Raw genomic sequence first — 18,160 nt, 5'->3', positions numbered from 1 at the left:
ATGAAACGAGGTGCACTGCGAATGTCAACAAACAAGGAAAGGAACTAGCTTGCATTGGCCGGGAATCGAACCCGGGCCTCCCGCGTGGCAGGCGAGAATTCTACCACTGAACCACCAATGCTTGGATGTGTCTTTTCTCTCTGTGGTGTCCACCAGTCCCAGGGTCTCTCTCTGTGGTGTCCACCAGTCCCAGGGTCTGATGGCCACCTTCGGCCGACTGGACCGCGTGCAGCTCCGCAGTGCCGGTGGTCGACGGAAGCCCGGCTAGCTCAGTCGGTAGAGCATGAGACTCTTAATCTCAGGGTCGTGGGTTCGAGCCCCACGTTGGGCGGTTTCTTATTGCCTCCTTTTACTGCTTGTGCTAACTCCTGTCAACCCAGATGGCCCCTTGTGAAATGCCCCTTCTGCTGCAAAACATGAGAAACTGCCTAGTCCTGGATGATGAAGGGAAGGCCCAAAAGGATGGGGAGCCAAAGAAGAGCAGCGTGAGCCCTGTGGTTTTTGAAAGTGTCTGCAGAGTCAATGATGAAACGAGGTTGTCACGATATGGTATGAAATATCATATAAGTTTAGTTGCTCTTCAGCTCATAAGGTGGGCTAAACCCCCCCTTCCCTAGCTGACTCTACTTGTTTCTCTCTGGGCTACAGACTGTATGCTAGAAGGGGGTTTTATTGCCTTGGGTCGTAAATTCCAGGCTCAGAGGAAAGTCCCTCACCCCTCCCACCTTCACCAGTCAGAACTGGAAAAATGGCTCCAAAAATTCATGAAAGATTCTTTGTTTAGTTTTTGTTAGATATTAGGCAACGATTTAAGCTAGAAATACGAAAATATATATTTTTATTCTCACTCGGTGTATCTACACAACCCGCGAAACACGAGCTTCTAACTCCATCTGGTAAAGAAGTAGGGATTTCTCTGGAAATATGTATCCCAGATAGGACATATTTGATCTCATTAGAATGCCCACGTTAATCTGAGATGAATGATGAGTTTGGTAGAACTATGGCGTGTTTTGTAGTGATGTTATAGAAATTAGAAAGAATAGTTTAAAGTTTAGGCAGAATGTAGAGAGAGGAGGGTCTGGATAAGCCAGCCCTTCTGTGATGTCAAAGCCGGAAGGTATTAAGTTGTCGCAGGCTGCCCAGCTGAGTCTCTCTGCTAGATCTCTTCCTGACTGCTTGTCTCCTGAAGCCAGCAGCACGTCCAAATGAGCTGGGACATATGGAAAAACTCCACTAGCCTGGATGCTTGTCATGCTTTTAACATGTGAGTGTTATCTGTTCTCTTTTATTCCCTTTATGTTATAATTACCCATGTACATATTTGCAATTGTCTCATTTGTAACTTTTTTATAAAATATTTTTGATAACGCACTGCCTAATTTTTAATGGGATATACTATTATATGTTAGTTCTTCTCCATGCTCTAAAAACCGTACCCTAAGTCTTCTGAAGGGAAAACGCTACTGTTACTGTTGTGTTGGGTTAGCTTCGGACCCGTTTAATCGAAGCAGGTGGCAGCGAAAGTGCGCTGACTGTTGGATTATGCTGAAGCAACTGCGGGTTTGATAATTATTGTTCCTGCCTGAGTGGGAGTAGTTTACCGCGTCGCTGCAGCGTGCCCAATAGCCAGTACATAGCAGGCAGCCTTCCTGGCGACTAATTACCCAGGGTGCAGTACCTAATCTGACCTGAAAGTAAGGGGGCGCCAGAGAGCTGCAAGTGTTAAGTGGAACTGTAAGCGGGATATACATAAATCCCTGCAGTTTGTGGTATATTGAAAGCAGTGGGATACCTAGAATAAGCCCCTGCTGTAAGCAAGAGGCCAATAGCCTTGTGTGTGGTTTTTTATCACATCGTGGAGTGGAGGGATAACTAAGATAAGCCCCCCTACACATGTGATAGCCGTCTGTTGGCCTGAAGTCACCTCAATCCGTGACGTAGGGGTGACGGTCACGGTGGGAATCCTGACCCAGTGTTGACAGCGGTCAGGGGAATCGTGACAGAGGTGCACTGCGAATGTCAACAAACAAGGAAAAGAACTAGCTTGCATTGGCCGGGAATCGAACCCGGGCCTCCCGCGTGGCAGGCGAGAATTCTACCACTGAACCACCAATGCTTGGATGTGTCTTTTCTCTCTGTGGTGTCCACCAGTCCCAGGGTCTCTCTCTGTGGTGTCCACCAGTCCCAGGGTCTGATGGCCACCTTCGGCCGACTGGACCGCGTGCAGCTCCGCAGGGCCGGTGGTCGACGGAAGCCCGGCTAGCTCAGTCGGTAGGGCATGAGACTCTTAATCTCAGGGTCGTGGGTTCGAGCCCCACGTTGGGCGGTTTCTTATTGCCTCGTTTTACTGCTTGTGCTAACTCCTGTCAACCCAGATGGCCCCTTGTGAAATGCCCCTTCTGCTGCAAAACATGAGAAACTGCCTAGTCCTGGATGATGAAGGGAAGGCCCAAAAGGATGGGGAGCCAAAGAAGAGCAGCGTGAGCCCTGTGGTTTTTGAAAGTGTCTGCAGAGTCAATGATGAAACGAGGTTGTCACGATATGGTATGAAATATCATATAAGTTTAGTTGCTCTTCAGCTCATAAGGTGGGCTAAACCCCCCCTTCCCTAGCTGACTCTACTTGTTTCTCTCTGGGCTACAGACTGTATACTAGAAGGGGGTTTTATTGCCTTGGGTCGTAAATTCCAGGCTCAGAGGAAAGTCCCTCACCCCTCCCACCTTCACCAGTCAGAACTGGAAAAATGGCTCCAAAAATTCATGAAAGATTCTTTGTTTAGTTTTTGTTAGATATTAGGCAACGATTTAAGCTAGAAATACGAAAATATATATTTTTATTCTCACTCGGTGTATCTACACAACCCGCGAAACACGAGCTTCTAACTCCATCTGGTAAAGAAGTAGGGATTTCTCTGGAAATATGTATCCCAGATAGGACATATTTGATCTCATTAGAATGCCCACGTTAATCTGAGATGAATGATGAGTTTGGTAGAACTATGGCGTGTTTTGTAGTGAAGTTATAGAAATTAGAAAGAATAGTTTAAAGTTTAGGCAGAATGTAGAGAGAGGAGGGTCTGGATAAGCCAGCCCTTCTGTGATGTCAAAGCCGGAAGGTATTAAGTTGTCGCAGGCTGCCCAGCTGAGTCTCTCTGCTAGATCTCTTCCTGACTGCTTGTCTCCTGAAGCCAGCAGCACGTCCAAATGAGCTGGGACATATGGAAAAACTCCACTAGCCTGGATGCTTGTCATGCTTTTAACATGTGAGTGTTATCTGTTCTCTTTTATTCCCTTTATGTTATAATTACCCATGTACATATTTGCAATTGTCTCATTTGTAACTTTTTTATAAAATATTTTTGATAACGCACTGCCTAATTTTTAATGGGATATACTATTATATGTTAGTTCTTCTCCATGCTCTAAAAACCGTACCCTAAGTCTTCTGAAGGGAAAACGCTACTGTTACTGTTGTGTTGGGTTAGCTTCGGACCCGTTTAATCGAAGCTGGTGGCAGCGAAAGTGCGCTGACTGTTGGATTATGCTGAAGCAACTGCGGGTTTGATAATTATTGTTCCTGCCTGAGTGGGAGTAGTTTACCGCGTCGCTGCAGCGTGCCCAATAGCCAGTACATAGCAGGCAGCCTTCCTGGCGACTAATTACCCAGGGTGCAGTACCTAATCTGACCTGAAAGTAAGGGGGCGCCAGAGAGCTGCAAGTGTTAAGTGGAACTGTAAGCGGGATATACATAAATCCCTGCAGTTTGTGGTATATTGAAAGCAGTGGGATACCTAGAATAAGCCCCTGCTGTAAGCAAGAGGCCAATAGCCTTGTGTGTGGTTTTTTATCACATCGTGGAGTGGAGGGATAACTAAGATAAGCCCCCCTACACATGTGATAGCCGTCTGTTGGCCTGAAGTCACCTCAATCCGTGACGTAGGGGTGACGGTCACGGTGGGAATCCTGACCCAGTGTTGACAGCGGTCAGGGGAATCGTGACAGAGGTGCACTGCGAATGTCAACAAACAAGGAAAAGAACTAGCTTGCATTGGCCGGGAATCGAACCCGGGCCTCCCGCGTGGCAGGCGAGAATTCTACCACTGAACCACCAATGCTTGGATGTGTCTTTTCTCTCTGTGGTGTCCACCAGTCCCAGGGTCTCTCTCTGTGGTGTCCACCAGTCCCAGGGTCTGATGGCCACCTTCGGCCGACTGGAACACGTGCGGCTCCGCAGGGTCGGTGGTCGACGGAAGCCCGGCTAGCTCAGTCGGTAGAGCATGAGACTCTTAATCTCAGGGTCGTGGGTTCGAGCCCCACATTGGGCGGTTTCTTATTGCCTCCTTTTACTGCTTGTGCTAACTCCTGTCAACCCAGATGGCCCCTTGTGAAATGCCCCTTCTGCTGCAAAACATGAGAAACTGCCTAGTCCTGGATGATGAAGGGAAGGCCCAAAAGGATGGGGAGCCAAAGAAGAGCAGCGTGAGCCCTGTGGTTTTTGAAAGTGTCTGCAGAGTCAATGATGAAACGAGGTGCACTGCGAATGTCAACAAACAAGGAAAAGAACTAGCTTCCATTGGCCGGGAATCGAACCCGGGCCTCCCGCGTGGCAGGCGAGAATTCTACCACTGAACCACCAATGCTTGGATGTGTCTTTTCTCTCTGTGGTGTCCACCAGTCCCAGGGTCTCTCTCTGTGGTGTCCACCAGTCCCAGGGTCTGATGGCCACCTTCGGCCGACTGGACCGCGTGCAGCTCCGCAGGGCCGGTGGTCGACGGAAGCCCGGCTAGCTCAGTCGGTAGAGCATGAGACTCTTAATCTCAGGGTCGTGGGTTCGAGCCCCACGTTGGGCGGTTTCTTATTGCCTCCTTTTACTGCTTGTGCTAACTCCTGTCAACCCAGATGGCCCCTTGTGAAATGCCCCTTCTGCTGCAAAACATGAGAAACTGCCTAGTCCTGGATGATGAAGGGAAGGCCCAAAAGGATGGGGAGCCAAAGAAGAGCAGCGTGAGCCCTGTGGTTTTTGAAAGTGTCTGCAGAGTCAATGATGAAACGAGGCTGTCACGATATGGTATGAAATATCATATAAGTTTAGTTGCTCTTCAGCTCATAAGGTGGGCTAAACCCCCCCTTCCCTAGCTGACTCTACTTGTTTCTCTCTGGGCTACAGACTGTATGCTAGAAGGGGGTTTTATTGCCTTGGGTCGTAAATTCCAGGCTCAGAGGAAAGTCCCTCACCCCTCCCACCTTCACCAGTCAGAACTGGAAAAATGGCTCCAAAAATTCATGAAAGATTCTTTGTTTAGTTTTTGTTAGATATTAGGCAACGATTTAAGCTAGAAATACGAAAATATATATTTTTATTCTCACTCGGTGTATCTACACAACCCGCGAAACACGAGCTTCTAACTCCATCTGGTAAAGAAGTAGGGATTTCTCTGGAAATATGTATCCCAGATTGGACATATTTGATCTCATTAGAATGCCCACGTTAATCTGAGATGAATGATGAGTTTGGTAGAACTATGGCGTGTTTTGTAGTGAAGTTATAGAAATTAGAAAGAATAGTTTAAAGTTTAGGCAGAATGTAGAGAGAGGAGGGTCTGGATAAGCCAGCCCTTCTGTGATGTCAAAGCCGGAAGGTATTAAGTTGTCGCAGGCTGCCCAGCTGAGTCTCTCTGCTAGATCTCTTCCTGACTGCTTGTCTCCTGAAGCCAGCAGCACGTCCAAATGAGCTGGGACATATGGAAAAACTCCACTAGCCTGGATGCTTGTCATGCTTTTAACATGTGAGTGTTATCTGTTCTCTTTTATTCCCTTTATGTTATAATTACCCATGTACATATTTGCAATTGTCTCATTTGTAACTTTTTTATAAAATATTTTTGATAACGCACTGCCTAATTTTTAATGGGATATACTATTATATGTTAGTTCTTCTCCATGCTCTAAAAACCGTACCCTAAGTCTTCTGAAGGGAAAACGCTACTGTTACTGTTGTGTTGGGTTAGCTTCGGACCCGTTTAATCGAAGCTGGTGGCAGCGAAAGTGCGCTGACTGTTGGATTATGCTGAAGCAACTGCGGGTTTGATAATTATTGTTCCTGCCTGAGTGGGAGTAGTTTACCGCGTCGCTGCAGCGTGCCCAATAGCCAGTACATAGCAGGCAGCCTTCCTGGCGACTAATTACCCAGGGTGCAGTACCTAATCTGACCTGAAAGTAAGGGGGCGCCAGAGAGCTGCAAGTGTTAAGTGGAACTGTAAGCGGGATATACATAAATCCCTGCAGTTTGTGGTATATTGAAAGCAGTGGGATACCTAGAATAAGCCCCTGCTGTAAGCAAGAGGCCAATAGCCTTGTGTGTGGTTTTTTATCACATCGTGGAGTGGAGGGATAACTAAGATAAGCCCCCCTACACATGTGATAGCCGTCTGTTGGCCTGAAGTCACCTCAATCCGTGACGTAGGGGTGACGGTCACGGTGGGAATCCTGACCCAGTGTTGACAGCGGTCAGGGGAATCGTGACAGAGGTGCACTGCGAATGTCAACAAACAAGGAAAAGAACTAGCTTGCATTGGCCGGGAATCGAACCCGGGGCTCCCGCGTGGCAGGCGAGAATTCTACCACTGAACCACCAATGCTTGAATGTGTCTTTTCTCTCTGTGGTGTCCACCAGTCCCAGGGTCTCTCTCTGTGGTGTCCACCAGTCCCAGGGTCTGATGGCCACCTTCGGCCGACTGGAACGCGTGCGGCTCCGCAGGGCCGGTGGTCGACGGAAGCCCGGCTAGCTCAGTCGGTAGAGCATGAGACTCTTAATCTCAGGGTCGTGGGTTCGAGCCCCACATTGGGTGGTTTCTTATTGCCTCCTTTTACTGCTTGTGCTAACTCCTGTCAACCCAGATGGCCCCTTGTGAAATGCCCCTTCTGCTGCAAAACATGAGAAACTGCCTAGTCCTGGATGATGAAGGGAAGGCCCAAAAGGATGGGGAGCCAAAGAAGAGCAGCGTGAGCCCTGTGGTTTTTGAAAGTGTCTGCAGAGTCAATGATGAAACGAGGTGCACTGCGAATGTCAACAAACAAGGAAAAGAACTAGCTTGCATTGGCCGGGAATCGAACCCGGGCCTCCCGCGTGGCAGGCGAGAATTCTACCACTGAACCACCAATGCTTGGATGTGTCTTTTCTCTCTGTGGTGTCCACCAGTCCCAGGGTCTCTCTCTGTGGTGTCCACCAGTCCCAGGGTCTGATGGCCACCTTCGGCCGACTGGACCGCGTGCAGCTCCGCAGGGCCGGTGGTCGACGGAAGCCCGGCTAGCTCAGTCGGTAGGGCATGAGACTCTTAATCTCAGGGTCGTGGGTTCGAGCCCCACGTTGGGCGGTTTCTTATTGCCTCCTTTTACTGCTTGTGCTAACTCCTGTCAACCCAGATGGCCCCTTGTGAAATGCCCCTTCTGCTGCAAAACATGAGAAACTGCCTAGTCCTGGATGATGAAGGGAAGGCCCAAAAGGATGGGGAGCCAAAGAAGAGCAGCGTGAGCCCTGTGGTTTTTGAAAGTGTTTGCAGAGTCAATAATGAAACGAGGTTGTCACGATATGGTATGAAATATCATATAAGTTTAGTTGCTCTTCAGCTCATAAGGTGGGCTAAACCCCCCCTTCCCTAGCTGACTCTACTTGTTTCTCTCTGGGCTACAGACTGTATGCTAGAAGGGGGTTTTATTGCCTTGGGTCGTAAATTCCAGGCTCAGAGGAAAGTCCCTCACCCCTCCCACCTTCACCAGTCAGAACTGGAAAAATGGCTCCAAAAATTCATGAAAGATTCTTTGTTTAGTTTTTGTTAGATATTAGGCAACGATTTAAGCTAGAAATACGAAAATATATATTTTTATTCTCACTCGGTGTATCTACACAACCCGCGAAACACGAGCTTCTAACTCCATCTGGTAAAGAAGTAGGGATTTCTCTGGAAATATGTATCCCAGATAGGACATATTTGATCTCATTAGAATGCCCACGTTAATCTGAGATGAATGATGAGTTTGGTAGAACTATGGCGTGTTTTGTAGTGAAGTTATAGAAATTAGAAAGAATAGTTTAAAGTTTAGGCAGAATGTAGAGAGAGGAGGGTCTGGATAAGCCAGCCCTTCTGTGATGTCAAAGCCGGAAGGTATTAAGTTGTCGCAGGCTGCCCAGCTGAGTCTCTCTGCTAGATCTCTTCCTGACTGCTTGTCTCCTGAAGCCAGCAGCACGTCCAAATGAGCTGGGACATATGGAAAAACTCCACTAGCCTGGATGCTTGTCATGCTTTTAACATGTGAGTGTTATCTGTTCTCTTTTATTCCCTTTATGTTATAATTACCCATGTACATATTTGCAATTGTCTCATTTGTAACTTTTTTATAAAATATTTTTGATAACGCACTGCCTAATTTTTAATGGGATATACTATTATATGTTAGTTCTTCTCCATGCTCTAAAAACCGTACCCTAAGTCTTCTGAAGGGAAAACGCTACTGTTACTGTTGTGTTGGGTTAGCTTCGGACCCGTTTAATCGAAGCTGGTGGCAGCGAAAGTGCGCTGACTGTTGGATTATGCTGAAGCAACTGCGGGTTTGATAATTATTGTTCCTGCCTGAGTGGGAGTAGTTTACCGCGTCGCTGCAGCGTGCCCAATAGCCAGTACATAGCAGGCAGCCTTCCTGGCGACTAATTACCCAGGGTGCAGTACCTAATCTGACCTGAAAGTAAGGGGGCGCCAGAGAGCTGCAAGTGTTAAGTGGAACTGTAAGCGGGATATACATAAATCCCTGCAGTTTGTGGTATATTGAAAGCAGTGGGATACCTAGAATAAGCCCCTGCTGTAAGCAAGAGGCCAATAGCCTTGTGTGTGGTTTTTTATCACATCGTGGAGTGGAGGGATAACTAAGATAAGCCCCCCTACACATGTGATAGCCGTCTGTTGGCCTGAAGTCACCTCAATCCGTGACGTAGGGGTGACGGTCACGGTGGGAATCCTGACCCAGTGTTGACAGCGGTCAGGGGAATCGTGACAGAGGTGCACTGCGAATGTCAACAAACAAGGAAAAGAACTAGCTTGCATTGGCCGGGAATCGAACCCGGGCCTCCCGCGTGGCAGGCGAGAATTCTACCACTGAACCACCAATGCTTGGATGTGTCTTTTCTCTCTGTGGTGTCCACCAGTCCCAGGGTCTCTCTCTGTGGTGTCCACCAGTCCCAGGGTCTGATGGCCACCTTCGGCCGACTGCACCGCGTGCAGCTCCGCAGGGCCGGTGGTCGACGGAAGCCCGGCTAGCTCAGTCGGTAGAGCATGAGACTCTTAATCTCAGGGTCGTGGGTTCGAGCCCCACGTTGGGCGGTTTCTTATTGCCTCCTTTTACTGCTTGTGCTAACTCCTGTCAACCCAGATGGCCCCTTGTGAAATGCCCCTTCTGCTGCAAAACATGAGAAACTGCCTAGTCCTGGATGATGAAGGGAAGGCCCAAAAGGATGGGGAGCCAAAGAAGAGCAGCGTGAGCCCTGTGGTTTTTGAAAGTGTCTGCAGAGTCAATGATGAAACGAGGTGCACTGCGAATGTCAACAAACAAGGAAAAGAACTAGCTTGCATTGGCCGGGAATCGAACCCGGGCCTCCCGCGTGGCAGGCGAGAATTCTACCACTGAACCACCAGTGCTTGGATGTGTCTTTTCTCTCTGTGGTGTCCACCAGTCCCAGGGTCTCTCTCTGTGGTGTCCACCAGTCCCAGGGTCTGATGGCCACCTTCGGCCGACTGGACCGCGTGCAGCTCCGCAGGGCCGGTGGTCGACGGAAGCCCGGCTAGCTCAGTCGGTAGAGCATGAGACTCTTAATCTCAGGGTCGTGGGTTCGAGCCCCACGTTGGGCGGTTTCTTATTGCCTCCTTTTACTGCTTGTGCTAACTCCTGTCAACCCAGATGGCCCCTTGTGAAATGCCCCTTCTGCTGCAAAACATGAGAAACTGCCTAGTCCTGGATGATGAAGGGAAGGCCCAAAAGGATGGGGCGCCAAAGAAGAGCAGCGTGAGCCCTGTGGTTTTTGAAAGTGTCTGCAGAGTCAATGATGAAACGAGGTTGTCACGATATGGTATGAAATATCATATAAGTTTAGTTGCTCTTCAGCTCATAAGGTGGGCTAAACCCCCCCTTCCCTAGCTGACTCTACTTGTTTCTCTCTGGGCTACAGACTGTATGCTAGAAGGGGGTTTTATTGCCTTGGGTCGTAAATTCCAGGCTCAGAGGAAAGTCCCTCACCCCTCCCACCTTCACCAGTCAGAACTGGAAAAATGGCTCCAAAAATTCATGAAAGATTCTTTGTTTAGTTTTTGTTAGATATTAGGCAACGATTTAAGCTAGAAATACGAAAATATATATTTTTATTCTCACTCGGTGTATCTACACAACCCGCGAAACACGAGCTTCTAACTCCATCTGGTAAAGAAGTAGGGATTTCTCTGGAAATATGTATCCCAGATAGGACATATTTGATCTCATTAGAATGCCCACGTTAATCTGAGATGAATGATGAGTTTGGTAGAACTATGGCGTGTTTTGTAGTGAAGTTATAGAAATTAGAAAGAATAGTTTAAAGTTTAGGCAGAATGTAGAGAGAGGAGGGTCTGGATAAGCCAGCCCTTCTGTGATGTCAAAGCCGGAAGGTATTAAGTTGTCGCAGGCTGCCCAGCTGAGTCTCTCTGCTAGATCTCTTCCTGACTGCTTGTCTCCTGAAGCCAGCAGCACGTCCAAATGAGCTGGGACATATGGAAAAACTCCACTAGCCTGGATGCTTGTCATGCTTTTAACATGTGAGTGTTATCTGTTCTCTTTTATTCCCTTTATGTTATAATTACCCATGTACATATTTGCAATTGTCTCATTTGTAACTTTTTTATAAAATATTTTTGATAACGCACTGCCTAATTTTTAATGGGATATACTATTATATGTTAGTTCTTCTCCATGCTCTAAAAACCGTACCCTAAGTCTTCTGAAGGGAAAACGCTACTGTTACTGTTGTGTTGGGTTAGCTTCGGACCCGTTTAATCGAAGCTGGTGGCAGCGAAAGTGCGCTGACTGTTGGATTATGCTGAAGCAACTGCGGGTTTGATAATTATTGTTCCTGCCTGAGTGGGAGTAGTTTACCGCGTCGCTGCAGCGTGCCCAATAGCCAGTACATAGCAGGCAGCCTTCCTGGCGACTAATTACCCAGGGTGCAGTACCTAATCTGACCTGAAAGTAAGGGGGCGCCAGAGAGCTGCAAGTGTTAAGTGGAACTGTAAGCGGGATATACATAAATCCCTGCAGTTTGTGGTATATTGAAAGCAGTGGGATACCTAGAATAAGCCCCTGCTGTAAGCAAGAGGCCAATAGCCTTGTGTGTGGTTTTTTATCACATCGTGGAGTGGAGGGATAACTAAGATAAGCCCCCCTACACATGTGATAGCCGTCTGTTGGCCTGAAGTCACCTCAATCCGTGACGTAGGGGTGACGGTCACGGTGGGAATCCTGACCCAGTGTTGACAGCGGTCAGGGGAATCGTGACAGAGGTGCACTGCGAATGTCAACAAACAAGGAAAAGAACTAGCTTGCATTGGCCGGGAATCGAACCCGGGCCTCCCGCGTGGCAGGCGAGAATTCTACCACTGAACCACCAATGCTTGGATGTGTCTTTTCTCTCTGTGGTGTCCACCAGTCCCAGGGTCTCTCTCTGTGGTGTCCACCAGTCCCAGGGTCTGATGGCCACCTTCGGCCGACTGAACCGCGTGCAGCTCCGCAGGGCCGGTGGTCGACGGAAGCCCGGCTAGCTCAGTCGGTAGAGCATGAGACTCTTAATCTCAGGGTCGTGGGTTCGAGCCCCACGTTGGGCGGTTTCTTATTGCCTCCTTTTACTGCTTGTGCTAACTCCTGTCAACCCAGATGGCCCCTTGTGAAATGCCCCTTCTGCTGCAAAACATGAGAAACTGCCTAGTCCTGGATGATGAAGGGAAGGCCCAAAAGGATGGGGAGCCAAAGAAGAGCAGCGTGAGCCCTGTGGTTTTTGAAAGTGTCTGCAGAGTCAATGATGAAACGAGGTGCACTGCGAATGTCAACAAACAAGGAAAAGAACTAGCTTGCATTGGCCGGGAATCGAACCCGGGCCTCCTGCGTGGCAGGCGAGAATTCTACCACTGAACCACCAATGCTTGGATGTGTCTTTTCTCTCTGTGGTGTCCACCAGTCCCAGGGTCTCTCTCTGTGGTGTCCACCAGTCCCAGGGTCTGATGGCCACCTTCGGCCGACTGGACCGCGTGCAGCTCCGCAGGGCCGGTGGTTGACGGAAGCCCGGCTAGCTCAGTCGGTAGAGCATGAGACTCTTAATCTCAGGGTCGTGGGTTTGAGCCCCACGTTGGGCGGTTTCTTATTGCCTCCTTTTACTGCTTGTGCTAACTCCTGTCAACCCAGATGGCCCCTTGTGAAATGCCCCTTCTGCTGCAAAACATGAGAAACTGCCTAGTCCTGGATGATGAAGGGAAGGCCCAAAAGGATGGGGAGCCAAAGAAGAGCAGCGTGAGCCCTGTGGTTTTTGAAAGTGTCTGCAGAGTCAATGATGAAACGAGGTTGTCACGATATGGTATGAAATATCATATAAGTTTAGTTGCTCTTCAGCTCATAAGGTGGGCTAAACCCCCCCTTCCCTAGCTGACTCTACTTGTTTCTCTCTGGGCTACAGACTGTATGCTAGAAGGGGGTTTTATTGCCTTGGGTCGTAAATTCCAGGCTCAGAGGAAAGTCCCTCACCCCTCCCACCTTCACCAGTCAGAACTGGAAAAATGGCTCCAAAAATTCATGAAAGATTCTTTGTTTAGTTTTTGTTAGATATTAGGCAACGATTTAAGCTAGAAATACGAAAATATATATTTTTATTCTCACTCGGTGTATCTACACAACCCGCGAAACACGAGCTTCTAACTCCATCTGGTAAAGAAGTAGGGATTTCTCTGGAAATATGTATCCCAGATAGGACATATTTGATCTCATTAGAATGCCCACGTTAATCTGAGATGAATGATGAGTTTGGTAGAACTATGGCGTGTTTTGTAGTGAAGTTATAGAAATTAGAAAGAATAGTTTAAAGTTTAGGCAGAATGTAGAGAGAGGAGGGTCTGGATAAGCCAGCCCTTCTGTGATGTCAAAGCCGGAAGGTATTAAGTTGTTGCAGGCTGCCCAGCTGAGTCTCTCTGCTAGATCTCTTCCTGACTGCTTGTCTCCTGAAGCCAGCAGCACGTCCAAATGAGCTGGGACATATGGAAAAACTCCACTAGCCTGGATGCTTGTCATGCTTTTAACATGTGAGTGTTATCTGTTCTCTTTTATTCCCTTTATGTTATAATTACCCATGTACATATTTGCAATTGTCTCATTTGTAACTTTTTTATAAAATATTTTTGATAACGCACTGCCTAATTTTTAATGGGATATACTATTATATGTTAGTTCTTCTCCATGCTCTAAAAACCGTACCCTAAGTCTTCTGAAGGGAAAACGCTACTGTTACTGTTGTGTTGGGTTAGCTTCGGACCCGTTTAATCGAAGCTGGTGGCAGCGAAAGTGCGCTGACTGTTGGATTATGCTGAAGCAACTGCGGGTTTGATAATTATTGTTCCTGCCTGAGTGGGAGTAGTTTACCGCGTCGCTGCAGCGTGCCCAATAGCCAGTACATAGCAGGCAGCCTTCCTGGCGACTAATTACCCAGGGTGCAGTACCTAATCTGACCTGAAAGTAAGGGGGCGCCAGAGAGCTGCAAGTGTTAAGTGGAACTGTAAGCGGGATATACATAAATCCCTGCAGTTTGTGGTATATTGAAAGCAGTGGGATACCTAGAATAAGCCCCTGCTGTAAGCAAGAGGCCAATAGCCTTGTGTGTGGTTTTTTATCACATCGTGGAGTGGAGGGATAACTAAGATAAGCCCCCCTACACAAGTGAAAGCCGTCTGTTGGCCTGAAGTCACCTCAATCCGTGACGTAGGGGTGACGGTCACGGTGGGAATCCTGACCCAGTGTTGACAGCGGTCAGGGGAATCGTGACAGAGGTGCACTGCGAATGTCAACAAACAAGGAAAAGAACTAGCTTGCATTGGCCGGGAATCGAACCCGGGCCTCCCGCGTGGCAGGCGAGAATTCTACCACTGAACCACCAATGCTTGGATGTGTCTTTTCTCTCTGTGGTGTCCACCAGTCCCAGGGTCTCTCTCTGTGGTGTCCACCAGTCCCAGGGTCTGATGGCCACCTTCGGCCGACTGGACCGCGTGCAGCTCCGCAGGGCCGGTGGTCGACGGAAGCCCGGCTAGCTCAGTCGGTAGAGCATGAGACTCTTAATCTCAGGGTCGTGGGTTCGAGCCCCACGTTGGGCGGTTTCTTATTGCCTCCTTTTACTGCTTGTGCTAACTCCTGTCAACCCAGATGGCCCCTTGTGAAATGCCCCTTCTGCTGCAAAACATGAGAAACTGCCTAGTCCTGGATGATGAAGGGAAGGCCCAAAAGGATGGGGAGCCAAAGAAGAGCAGCGTGAGCCCTGTGGTTTTTGAAAGTGTCTGCAGAGTCAATGATGAAACGAGGTTGTCACGATATGGTATGAAATATCATATAAGTTTAGTTGCTCTTCAGCTCATAAGGTGGGCTAAACCCCCCCTTCCCTAGCTGACTCTACTTGTTTCTCTCTGGGCTACAGACTGTATGCTAGAAGGGGGTTTTATTGCCTTGGGTCGTAAATTCCAGGCTCAGAGTAAAGTCCCTCACCCCCCCCACCTTCACCAGTCAGAACTGGAAAAATGGCTCCAAAAATTCATGAAAGATTCTTTGTTTAGTTTTTGTTAGATATTAGGCAACGATTTAAGCTAGAAATACGAAAATATATATTTTTATTCTTACTCGGTGTATCTACACAACCCGCGAAACACGAGCTTCTAACTCCATCTGGTAAAGAAGTAGGGATTTCTCTGGAAATATGTATCCCAGATAGGACATATTTGATCTCATTAGAATGCCCACGTTAATCTGAGATGAATGATGAGTTTGGTAGAACTATGGCGTGTTTTGTAGTGAAGTTATAGAAATTAGAAAGAATAGTTTAAAGTTTAGGCAGAATGTAGAGAGAGGAGGGTCTGGATAAGCCAGCCCTTCTGTGATGTCAAAGCCGGAAGGTATTAAGTTGTCGCAGGCTGCCCAGCTGAGTCTCTCTGCTAGATCTCTTCCTGACTGCTTGTCTCCTGAAGCCAGCAGCACGTCCAAATGAGCTGGGACATATGGAAAAACTCCACTAGCCTGGATGCTTGTCATGCTTTTAACATGTGAGTGTTATCTGTTCTCTTTTATTCCCTTTATGTTATAATTACCCATGTACATATTTGCAATTGTCTCATTTGTAACTTTTTTATAAAATATTTTTGATAACGCACTGCCTAATTTTTAATGGGATATACTATTATATGTTAGTTCTTCTCCATGCTCTAAAAACCGTACCCTAAGTCTTCTGAAGGGAAAACGCTACTGTTACTGTTGTGTTGGGTTAGCTTCGGACCCGTTTAATCGAAGCTGGTGGCAGCGAAAGTGCGCTGACTGTTGGATTATGCTGAAGCAACTGCGGGTTTGATAATTATTGTTCCTGCCTGAGTGGGAGTATTTTACCGCGTCGCTGCAGCGTGCCCAATAGCCAGTACATAGCAGGCAGCCTTCCTGGCGACTAATTACCCAGGGTGCAGTACCTAATCTGACCTGAAAGTAAGGGGGCGCCAGAGAGCTGCAAGTGTTAAGTGGAACTGTAAGCGGGATATACATAAATCCCTGCAGTTTGTGGTATATTGAAAGCAGTGGGATACCTAGAATAAGCCCCTGCTGTAAGCAAGAGGCCAATAGCCTTGTGTGTGGTTTTTTATCACATCGTGGAGTGGAGGGATAACTAAGATAAGCCCCCCTACACATGTGATAGCCGTCTGTTGGCCTGAAGTCACCTCAATCCGTGACGTAGGGGTGACGGTCACGGTGGGAATCCTGACCCAGTGTTGACAGCGGTCAGGGGAATCGTGACAGAGGTGCACTGCGAATGTCAACAAACAAGGAAAAGAACTAGCTTGCATTGGCCGGGAATCGAACCCGGGCCTCCCGCGTGGCAGGCGAGAATTCTACCACTGAACCACCAATGCTTGGATGTGTCTTTTCTCTCTGTGGTGTCCACCAGTCCCAGGGTCTCTCTCTGTGGTGTCCACCAGTCCCAGGGTCTGATGGCCACCTTCGGCCGACTGGACCGCGTGCAGCTCCGCAGGGCCGGTGGTCGACGGAAGCCCGGCTAGCTCAGTCGGTAGAGCATGAGACTCTTAATCTCAGGGTCGTGGGTTCGAGCCCCACGTTGGGCGGTTTCTTATTGCCTCCTTTTACTGCTTGTGCTAACTCCTGTCAACCCAGATGGCCCCTTGTGAAATGCCCCTTCTGCTGCAAAACATGAGAAACTGCCTAGTCCTGGATGATGAAGGGAAGGCCCAAAAGGATGGGGAGCCAAAGAAGAGCAGCGTGAGCCCTGTGGTTTTTGAAAGTGTCTGCAGAGTCAATGATGAAACGAGGTGCACTGCGAATGTCAACAAACAAGGAAAGGAACTAGCTTGCATTGGCCGGGAATCGAACCCGGGCCTCCCGCGTGGCAGGCGAGAATTCTACCACTGAACCACCAATGCTTGGATGTGTCTTTTCTCTCTGTGGTGTCCACCAGTCCCAGGGTCTCTCTCTGTGGTGTCCACCAGTCCCAGGGTCTGATGGCCACCTTCGGCCGACTGGACCGCGTGCAGCTCCGCAGGGCCGGTGGTCGACGGAAGCCCGGCTAGCTCAGTCGGTAGAGCATGAGACTCTTAATCTCAGGGTCGTGGGTTCGAGCCCCATGTTGGGCGGTTTCTTATTGCCTCCTTTTACTGCTTGTGCTAACTCCTGTCAACCCAGATGGCCCCTTGTGAAATGCCCCTTCTGCTGCAAAACATGAGAAACTGCCTAGTCCTGGATGATGAAGGGAAGGCCCAAAAGGATGGGGAGCCAAAGAAGAGCAGCGTGAGCCCTGTGGTTTTTGAAAGTGTCTGCAGAGTCAATGATGAAACGAGGTTGTCACGATATGGTATGAAATATCATATAAGTTTAGTTGCTCTTCAGCTCATAAGGTGGGCTAAACCCCCCCTTCCCTAGCTGACTCTACTTGTTTCTCTCTGGGCTACAGACTGTATGCTAGAAGGGGGTTTTATTGCCTTGGGTCGTAAATTCCAGGCTCAGAGGAAAGTCCCTCACCCCTCCCACCTTCACCAGTCAGAACTGGAAAAATGGCTCCAAAAATTCATGAAAGATTCTTTGTTTAGTTTTTGTTAGATATTAGGCAACGATTTAAGCTAGAAATACGAAAATATATATTTTTATTCTCACTCGGTGTATCTACACAACCCGCGAAACACGAGCTTCTAACTCCATCTGGTAAAGAAGTAGGGATTTCTCTGGAAATATGTATCCCAGATAGGACATATTTGATCTCATTAGAATGCCCACGTTAATCTGAGATGAATGATGAGTTTGGTAGAACTATGGCGTGTTTTGTAGTGAAGTTATAGAAATTAGAAAGAATAGTTTAAAGTTTAGGCAGAATGTAGAGAGAGGAGGGTCTGGATAAGCCAGCCCTTCTGTGATGTCAAAGCCGGAAGGTATTAAGTTGTCGCAGGCTGCCCAGCTGAGTCTCTCTGCTAGATCTCTTCCTGACTGCTTGTCTCCTGAAGCCAGCAGCACGTCCAATTGAGCTGGGACATATGGAAAAACTCCACTAGCCTGGATGCTTGTCATGCTTTTAACATGTGAGTGTTATCTGTTCTCTTTTATTCCCTTTATGTTATAATTACCCATGTACATATTTGCAATTGTCTCATTTGTAACTTTTTTATAAAATATTTTTGATAACGCACTGCCTAATTTTTAATGGGATATACTATTATATGTTAGTTCTTCTCCATGCTCTAAAAACCGTACCCTAAGTCTTCTGAAGGGAAAACGCTACTGTTACTGTTGTGTTGGGTTAGCTTCGGAACCGTTTAATCGAAGCTGGTGGCAGCGAAAGTGCGCTGACTGTTGGATTATGC

General features: G+C 48.0%; 24 non-coding genes across 24 annotated transcripts; 12 read left to right on the top strand and 12 right to left on the bottom strand.

The window, feature by feature from the left end:
* Window positions 1-50: 50 nt before the first annotated feature.
* On the bottom strand, window positions 51-121 carry TRNAG-GCC (transfer RNA glycine (anticodon GCC)). The gene has a single exon. It is a non-coding gene; the product is annotated as a tRNA-Gly (tRNA).
* A 137-nt stretch (window positions 122-258) lies between these two features.
* On the top strand, window positions 259-331 carry TRNAK-CUU (transfer RNA lysine (anticodon CUU)). The gene has a single exon. It is a non-coding gene; the product is annotated as a tRNA-Lys (tRNA).
* Window positions 332-2,048: 1,717 nt separating this feature from the next.
* On the bottom strand, window positions 2,049-2,119 carry TRNAG-GCC (transfer RNA glycine (anticodon GCC)). The gene has a single exon. It is a non-coding gene; the product is annotated as a tRNA-Gly (tRNA).
* Window positions 2,120-2,256: 137 nt separating this feature from the next.
* On the top strand, window positions 2,257-2,329 carry TRNAK-CUU (transfer RNA lysine (anticodon CUU)). The gene has a single exon. It is a non-coding gene; the product is annotated as a tRNA-Lys (tRNA).
* A 1,717-nt stretch (window positions 2,330-4,046) lies between these two features.
* TRNAG-GCC (transfer RNA glycine (anticodon GCC)) lies at window positions 4,047-4,117 on the bottom strand. The gene has a single exon. It is a non-coding gene; the product is annotated as a tRNA-Gly (tRNA).
* Window positions 4,118-4,254: 137 nt separating this feature from the next.
* TRNAK-CUU (transfer RNA lysine (anticodon CUU)) lies at window positions 4,255-4,327 on the top strand. The gene has a single exon. It is a non-coding gene; the product is annotated as a tRNA-Lys (tRNA).
* A 452-nt stretch (window positions 4,328-4,779) lies between these two features.
* TRNAK-CUU (transfer RNA lysine (anticodon CUU)) lies at window positions 4,780-4,852 on the top strand. The gene has a single exon. It is a non-coding gene; the product is annotated as a tRNA-Lys (tRNA).
* A 1,717-nt stretch (window positions 4,853-6,569) lies between these two features.
* On the bottom strand, window positions 6,570-6,640 carry TRNAG-GCC (transfer RNA glycine (anticodon GCC)). The gene has a single exon. It is a non-coding gene; the product is annotated as a tRNA-Gly (tRNA).
* Window positions 6,641-7,094: 454 nt separating this feature from the next.
* TRNAG-GCC (transfer RNA glycine (anticodon GCC)) lies at window positions 7,095-7,165 on the bottom strand. The gene has a single exon. It is a non-coding gene; the product is annotated as a tRNA-Gly (tRNA).
* A 137-nt stretch (window positions 7,166-7,302) lies between these two features.
* Window positions 7,303-7,375, top strand: TRNAK-CUU (transfer RNA lysine (anticodon CUU)). Its single transcript has one exon. It is a non-coding gene; the product is annotated as a tRNA-Lys (tRNA).
* Window positions 7,376-9,092: 1,717 nt separating this feature from the next.
* Window positions 9,093-9,163, bottom strand: TRNAG-GCC (transfer RNA glycine (anticodon GCC)). Its single transcript has one exon. It is a non-coding gene; the product is annotated as a tRNA-Gly (tRNA).
* Window positions 9,164-9,300: 137 nt separating this feature from the next.
* On the top strand, window positions 9,301-9,373 carry TRNAK-CUU (transfer RNA lysine (anticodon CUU)). Its single transcript has one exon. It is a non-coding gene; the product is annotated as a tRNA-Lys (tRNA).
* A 244-nt stretch (window positions 9,374-9,617) lies between these two features.
* Window positions 9,618-9,688, bottom strand: TRNAG-GCC (transfer RNA glycine (anticodon GCC)). Its single transcript has one exon. It is a non-coding gene; the product is annotated as a tRNA-Gly (tRNA).
* Window positions 9,689-9,825: 137 nt separating this feature from the next.
* On the top strand, window positions 9,826-9,898 carry TRNAK-CUU (transfer RNA lysine (anticodon CUU)). Its single transcript has one exon. It is a non-coding gene; the product is annotated as a tRNA-Lys (tRNA).
* Window positions 9,899-11,615: 1,717 nt separating this feature from the next.
* TRNAG-GCC (transfer RNA glycine (anticodon GCC)) lies at window positions 11,616-11,686 on the bottom strand. Its single transcript has one exon. It is a non-coding gene; the product is annotated as a tRNA-Gly (tRNA).
* A 137-nt stretch (window positions 11,687-11,823) lies between these two features.
* On the top strand, window positions 11,824-11,896 carry TRNAK-CUU (transfer RNA lysine (anticodon CUU)). The gene has a single exon. It is a non-coding gene; the product is annotated as a tRNA-Lys (tRNA).
* A 244-nt stretch (window positions 11,897-12,140) lies between these two features.
* Window positions 12,141-12,211, bottom strand: TRNAG-GCC (transfer RNA glycine (anticodon GCC)). Its single transcript has one exon. It is a non-coding gene; the product is annotated as a tRNA-Gly (tRNA).
* Window positions 12,212-12,348: 137 nt separating this feature from the next.
* On the top strand, window positions 12,349-12,421 carry TRNAK-CUU (transfer RNA lysine (anticodon CUU)). Its single transcript has one exon. It is a non-coding gene; the product is annotated as a tRNA-Lys (tRNA).
* A 1,717-nt stretch (window positions 12,422-14,138) lies between these two features.
* TRNAG-GCC (transfer RNA glycine (anticodon GCC)) lies at window positions 14,139-14,209 on the bottom strand. Its single transcript has one exon. It is a non-coding gene; the product is annotated as a tRNA-Gly (tRNA).
* A 137-nt stretch (window positions 14,210-14,346) lies between these two features.
* Window positions 14,347-14,419, top strand: TRNAK-CUU (transfer RNA lysine (anticodon CUU)). The gene has a single exon. It is a non-coding gene; the product is annotated as a tRNA-Lys (tRNA).
* Window positions 14,420-16,136: 1,717 nt separating this feature from the next.
* Window positions 16,137-16,207, bottom strand: TRNAG-GCC (transfer RNA glycine (anticodon GCC)). Its single transcript has one exon. It is a non-coding gene; the product is annotated as a tRNA-Gly (tRNA).
* A 137-nt stretch (window positions 16,208-16,344) lies between these two features.
* Window positions 16,345-16,417, top strand: TRNAK-CUU (transfer RNA lysine (anticodon CUU)). The gene has a single exon. It is a non-coding gene; the product is annotated as a tRNA-Lys (tRNA).
* Window positions 16,418-16,661: 244 nt separating this feature from the next.
* On the bottom strand, window positions 16,662-16,732 carry TRNAG-GCC (transfer RNA glycine (anticodon GCC)). The gene has a single exon. It is a non-coding gene; the product is annotated as a tRNA-Gly (tRNA).
* A 137-nt stretch (window positions 16,733-16,869) lies between these two features.
* TRNAK-CUU (transfer RNA lysine (anticodon CUU)) lies at window positions 16,870-16,942 on the top strand. Its single transcript has one exon. It is a non-coding gene; the product is annotated as a tRNA-Lys (tRNA).
* Window positions 16,943-18,160: the final 1,218 nt, after the last annotated feature.

This window comes from Ranitomeya imitator, chromosome 2 (assembly GCF_032444005.1).
Source record: "Ranitomeya imitator isolate aRanImi1 chromosome 2, aRanImi1.pri, whole genome shotgun sequence".
Lineage (NCBI taxonomy): Eukaryota > Metazoa > Chordata > Amphibia > Anura > Dendrobatidae > Ranitomeya > Ranitomeya imitator.
Note: the sequence above shows the minus strand (reverse complement) of the source record. Positions and strands in the feature narration are given on the sequence as shown.